Source organism: Procambarus clarkii, chromosome 18 (assembly GCF_040958095.1).
Source record: "Procambarus clarkii isolate CNS0578487 chromosome 18, FALCON_Pclarkii_2.0, whole genome shotgun sequence".
NCBI lineage: Eukaryota > Metazoa > Arthropoda > Malacostraca > Decapoda > Cambaridae > Procambarus > Procambarus clarkii.
This window is the reverse complement of record NC_091167.1, coordinates 18,057,489-18,064,424: the sequence shown is the minus strand read 5'-3', so window position 1 is coordinate 18,064,424 and position 6,936 is coordinate 18,057,489.

Genomic DNA, 6,936 nt, shown 5'->3' with positions numbered 1-6,936 from the left:
CATTTACCTTATAAAGCTACGCAGAGCCGTACATGTGTGTGTGTGTGTGTGTGTGTGTGTGTGTGTGTGTGTGTGTACTCACCTAGTCACCTAATTGTGCTTGCGAGGGTTCAGCTCTGGCTCTTTAGTCCCGCCTCTCAACCGTCAATCAACTGGTGTACAGGTTCCTGAGCCTACTGGGCTCTATCACATCTACACTTGAAACTGTGTATGGAGTCATCCTCCACCACATCACTTCCTAAGGCATTCCATTTGTCAACCACTCTGACACTTAAAAAGTTCTTTCTAATATCTCTGTGGCTCATTTGGGCACTCAGTTTCCACCTGTGTCCTCTTGTGCGTGTGCCCCTTGTGTTAAATAGCCTGTCTTTATCTACTTTTATCGATTCCCTTGAGAATCTTGAATGCGGTGATCATGTCCCTCCTAACTCTTCTGTCTTCCAACGAAGTGAGGTTTAATTCCCATAGTCTCTCCTCGTAGCTCATACCTCTCAGTTCGGGTACTAGTCTGGTGGCAAACCTTTGAACCTTTTCCAGTTTTGTCTTATGCTTGATTAGATATGGACTCCATGCTGGAGCCGCATACTCCAGGATTGTTCTGACATATGTGGTATATAATGTTCTGAAAGATTCCTTACACAAGTTTCTAAAGGCCGTTCTTATGTTAGCCAACCTGGCATTTGCTGCTGCTGTTATCCTCTTGATATGAGCTTCAGGGGACAGGTCTGGCGTGATATCAACCCCCAGGTTTTTTTCTCTCTCTGACTCTTGAAGTATCTCATCTCCCAAATGATACCTTGTATCTGGTCTCCTGCTTCCTACCCCTATCTTCATTACATTACATTTGCTTGGGTTAAACTCTAACAACCATTTGTTCGACCATTCCTGCAGCTTGTCCAGGTCTTCTTCTTTTGTGTGTATGTGTGTGTGTGTGCGCGCGCGCCCGCCACGTGTGTACACACCAGACTCCCAACCTGCCACTTGCTACCTGTTGAACATGGTATATATCGATGATAAATCTAAACTATTCTTCCGAAAATGAAGCTGAAGAGACAAATAATATAACAGAAATATGTTGTTGTTAAAGATTCGCTACCTGGAACAAAAAGTTCCATGTAACACAGGCTATGGTGAGCCCATAGAAATAAGATGTATTGCGTCTTCAGCCAGGTTACTGCGGCATTACCGGCTTCATTTATCAATGAGCTCCTCCTTCAAGGTGCCCTTATGGTTCACCTCCGCCAGAAGGAGCTGCTGGCTGCCTTGGAGGAGTATCGTCCCTTAGACAAGTACTTTCTCATAAGGTGATTATCTGATAAAATGCTATTTTGTTTTATCATTAGTATAGTGTTTCTAGCTCCTCCAGGGGATGTCAACACCCAGCTCTGCCCTTCTGACATGAACATATTTGAGTGCATACCGGTCCTCGCGGCTGAGAGCTCAGAGTTTATAGAGTCGAAGTCAAATGTACCCGGGTTCAGTTCCCAGTCTGTGACAAAAGCAAATTGAGTTTCGTTCGCCTGATGCCTCTGTTCACCTAGCAGGAGCTAGGTACCTGGAGGTTAGACAGCTGTCGGGGGCTGCATCTTGGGGATGTGTGTGTGTGCGAACGGGAGTGAGAAATATATAGTAGACATGTTATAGAAAAAAGGTTGGAAGTCAGTACATTAGACAATCAACGGTTAGATAGGCGGAGTCCGAGAGCTAATACCTCGGTCCTGCAGGCACAAATCTGTGAATATACACACACATTATAAAACAACTCTCTACTCTCTGCCTCCCTCTCTCTCTCTCTCTGTCTCTCTATGTATGTGTTTCTCTCTCCCTCTCTCTGTCTCTATGTCTGTCTCTTTATCTCTCTATCTCTGTATGTCTGTCTTTCTCTGTCTCAATCGGTCTGTCTGTCTGCCTGTCTCTCTCTTTCTCTCTGCGGAAGTAATCCAATATTAAAACCTACCATGCAGTCGCTGCTCACCCAACATCAACACACACACGTGCGTGCATCTGAGTGCTGTTCGTCTCAAGATGGTCACTCAGAGCACCATAACTACCCGTCCCTCAGACCACCAACGCTGACCAGGTCGTTCTTGAGCAGTCTCCCCCTCACTAGGACACGCCAAGACCCTATGCTTACACCTTGAGCAGAATATCCCATACACAGACAAGAATTCATAATGAACTGTATTTCTCCATACCAGAACACGCATTTGAAGTGAGCCGAATTGACCATGCGTAGACACGCATAAGAAATGGTCGGTATTTACCTTGTAGATCTTCTCCAAGAGCAGAGCTTCACCCACAAGTACGCAGTAGACTCAGAGAATTCTGAATATGATGACTATGGGCGGAAATTTTGGCATCATATCATTTTGGGATATTTTTCCTCCTTCTTATTACACACGTATACAGAGGGACCTCGAGGCTGTATGTACTTCGCTCTGGGGTCGTGTATCCTAATAGTCCGGGTCTGATGGAAACAAATGGACCAAGTTTTTTTTAACGATGATGGCCTGTTCACCTAGTAGTTAATAGGTACCTGGGAGTTAAACTGCTGCTACGGGCTGCTTCTTGGTGTGTGTGTGTGTATACTCGCTTAGTTGTGCTTGCGGGGGTTGAGCTCTGGCTCTTTGGTCCCGCCTCTCAACTGTCAATCAACTGGTGTACAGGTTCTTGAGCCTACTGGGCTCTATCATATCTACACTTGAAACTGTGTATGGAGTCAGCCTCCACCACATCACTGCCAAATGCATTCCACCTGTTAACTACTCTGACATTGAACAAATTCTTTCTAACGTCTCTGTGTCCCTTTGTGCGTGTGCCACCCGTGTTAAATAATCCATCCTTGTCTACCCAATCAATTCCCCTGATAATTTTGCATATGGTGATCATGTCTCCCCGAGCTTTTCTGTCTTCAGCGACGTAAGGTGCATTTCCCGCAGCCTTTCCTCATAACTCATGCCTCTTAGTTCTGGGACTAGCCTAGTGGTATACCTCTGAACTTTTTCCAGCTTCGTCTTGTGCTTGACAAGGTACGGGCTCCATGCTGGGGCCGCATACTCCAGGATTGGCCTTACATATGTGGTATACAAGGTTCTAATGGATTCCTTACACAGGCTTCTGAAAGCAGTTCTGATGTTAGCCAGCCTCGCATAGGCCGCTGATGTTATTCTTTTGATGTGGGCTTCAGGAGACTGGTTTGGTGTGATATCAACTCCTAGATCTTTCTCTCTGTTCGTTTCGTGAAGGACTTCATCTCCCATTCGGTATCCAGTGTCTGGCCTCCGGTGTGTGTGTGTGTGTGTGTGTGTGTGTGTGTGTGTGTGTGTGTGTGTATAATTACCTAAGTAATTACCTAAGTGTATCCAGTGTCTGGCCTCCGGTGTGTGTGTGTGTGTGTGTGTGTGTGTGTGTGTGTGTGTGTGTGTGTATAATTACCTAAGTGTAATTACAGGATGAGAGCTACGCTCGTGGTGTCCCGTCTTCCCAGCACTCTTTGTCATATAACGCTTTGAAACTACTGACGGTCTTGGCCTCCACCAACTTCTCACTTAACTTGTTCCAACCGTCTACCACTCTGTTTACGAAAGTGAATTTTCTTATATTTCTTCGGCATCTGTGTTTAGTTAGTTTAAATCAATGACCTCTTGTTCTTGAAGTTCCAGGTCTCAGGAAATCTTCCCTATCAATTTTATCAATTTCTGTTACTATTTTGTACGTAGTGATCATATCACCTTTTTTTCTTCTGTCTTCTAGTTTTGGCATATTTAATGCCTCTAACCTCTCCTCGTAGCTCTTGCCCTTCAGTTCTGGGAGCCACTTAGTAGCATGTCTTTGCACCTTTTCCAGTTTCTTTAGTATATCTAAATAGAATCTAGTATATCTAAAACAACAATTTCTTTAGTATATCGCCATCCATGTATTTAAAAGCAGTTCTGAAGTTAGAAAGCGTGGCATAGGCTCCTCGCACAATATTCTTTATGTGGTCCTCAGGTGACAGTTTTCTGTCTAGAACCACCCCTAGATCTCTTTCTTTATCAGAATTCTTTAAAGATTTCTCACATAATATGTAGGTTGTGTGGTGTCTATGTTCTCCTATTTCACATTCCATAACATGGCATTTATTAACATTAAATTCCATTTGCCAAGTGGTGCTCCATATACTTATTTTGTCCAGATTGTCATGCCCTTGAAGGGCATGACAATCATCTAAGTTTCTTATCTTCCCTATTATCTTAGCATCATCAGCAAACATGTTCATATAATTCTGTATTCCATTTGGCAGATCATTTATATAGACAATGAACATCAAGGGTGCAAGAACTGAACCCTGTGGTACTCCACTGTGTGTGTGTTAGAGATCAATATTATGTAGTAGGTATAATAGAGGAAAAATAGATCGGTTAGAAAGGCGGGGTTCAAGAGCTAAAAGCTCGACTCTTTACTCCCAAATAGTAAATACATTCAGCTGGGCCTCTCACCCAAACCTAACCTTCCACTGTATTTCCATGTTATTGTTATTTTATATCTAGAACTTTTTTAATTGCTCCAAATTATCATTATTCTATTCTATTTATTATTATTCTATTCTAAGGAACTTATTTTTTATTTTTCATTTTTTTACTCTTTACATTGCATCATAAATTGTACCTTTGCCATTTTTACCATCAAATAGCCTTCTTATGCAACCTTGTACAGACCCAGAACTAAACCTCTTATCAAATATCGATGGCAATCATCACTTTAAAGATCAAAATGCAGGTATTTTGCAGCAAATGATGTAAACAATATATTACCTCACAATCATAATGTTTCTGTAATTAACCTCAATGTAAGATCTCAATGTTTGATGATGTCAGTGTCCTAATTCAAATAATTGACAACAAATTCACCTTTATTATACTTAGTAAAACGTGGTTGAAAGACGATTCACCACAACTCTTTAACATACCAAACTATTTGACAATTCACAACTGCAGTAGGAAATGTATATGTTTATCTCTCAGAATGTTTAGTAACATGGTGTTTGTTTGTGATGTGTGTCTATGTATGTACTAACACGTTGTACTGAACGGGGTGAGAATAGCTTGAGCTACCTCATCCCTTTGTGTGTATTTTACCTCAATAAACTTATTTCAATTTCAACTGTCGACCAATTCAGAGAGGTGGTGGTACTGCTCTATACTTCCACCAAGAACTGACATGCTTAAAAGTAATTGGAATTAGAGACTCCTGTATTAATTGGCTGTTGATTGCTGGATTGATTGCCAGCAATCAGCAGCCAATTAATACACAACTATATTCTACCCACTTCAAGATCCCGAACCAATATGGAAGCAGCAAGAGGAAGTATGGGCCAATAGGCCTTCTGCAGTTACTTCCATTCTTATGTTCTCATAACCAAGCAATACCCATTGTTTCGTATTCTGTCTTGTGTTTGTCATAAGTTTGTTCACCTAACCCAAAATTTTTGTACCATATCACCTCACCCAAAATGTGCATAAGTTCGATGAATTTGAGTGTTAATTAAATCTTTGAAAATGCAATAAGCCATTACGAAATGCGTTCAGGCGTCAGACCATTAATTAAAAATGAATTTTGGAGAATTGATATTTTTATTACCACCGACAGTGAAGAAAAACATAAGAAATATTGAGAAAATTCGTGTTAGAATTATTAATCTTACCTTTTCGGTCATATATATATATATATATATATATATATATATATATATATATATATATATACATATATATATATATATATATATATATATATATATATATATATATATATATATAATATATATATATATATATATATATATATATATATAATATATATATATATATATATATATATATATATATATATTATATATATATATATATATATATATATATATATATATATATATATATATATATATATATAATATTGTCCACATTTGGAATCTCGTACTATTTTCTTGCAGTTTTCCTCGTGCTATTATGTTCGTTCGTCGACTATTCTGTTCTTCACTCTCCAGTGACGGGACAGTATTGGACATATTCTGCCCGAAACGCTGCGCGTACTAGTGGCTTTACAAGAATGTAAACACAATGTTATGTACTCTCACAAACCCAATGTACCTTCTTGTATATAAATAAATAAATATTGGGTTTATACCATTAAGGGCGTCAGGAACTTAATACAAATAGGTGAGGAGTACGGCGTAAAGGGTTGAAGAATAGGGCATAAATGGGGAACGAATGGGGGACATAAATGGTGACGAATAAAGGGGTGAAAGTGAGGAATTATATAGATTAATCAGGTGTAGTGGGCGAGGCGTGTTGAGCAGTGTGGTCTATGTTGGCATCTTCATGTTCCAGTCTTGCTCTTACTCTCATGGTGGGTAGAGTGTTCTTACTCTCATGGTGGGTAGAGTGTTCTTACTCTCATGGTGGGTAGAGTGTTCTTACTCTCATGGTGGGTAGAGTGTTCTTACTCTCATGGTGGGTAGAGTGTTCTTACTCTCATGGTGGGTAGAGTGTTCTTACTCTCATGGTGGGTAGAGTGTTCTTACTCTCATGGTGGGTAGAGTGTTCTTACTCTCATGGTGGGTAGTGTTCTTACTCTCATGGTGGGTAGAGTGTTCTTACTCTCATGGTGGGTAGAGTGTTCTTACTCTCATGGTGGGTAGAGTGTTCTTACTCTCATGGTGGGTAGAGTGTTCTTACTCTCATGGTGGGTAGAGTGTTCTCACTCTCATGGTGGGTAGAGTGTTCTCACTCTCATGGTGGGTAGAGTGTTCTCACTCTCATGGTGGGTAGAGTGTTCTCACTCTCATGGTGGGTAGAGTGAATAGTTCCGTTATTTGGGTATGCAAAAGTTTACATGTGAGAGCTCACTTCCTCGGGCAGGTCGTTCACATAAACTAGGAACAGCAGTGGTGCCAGG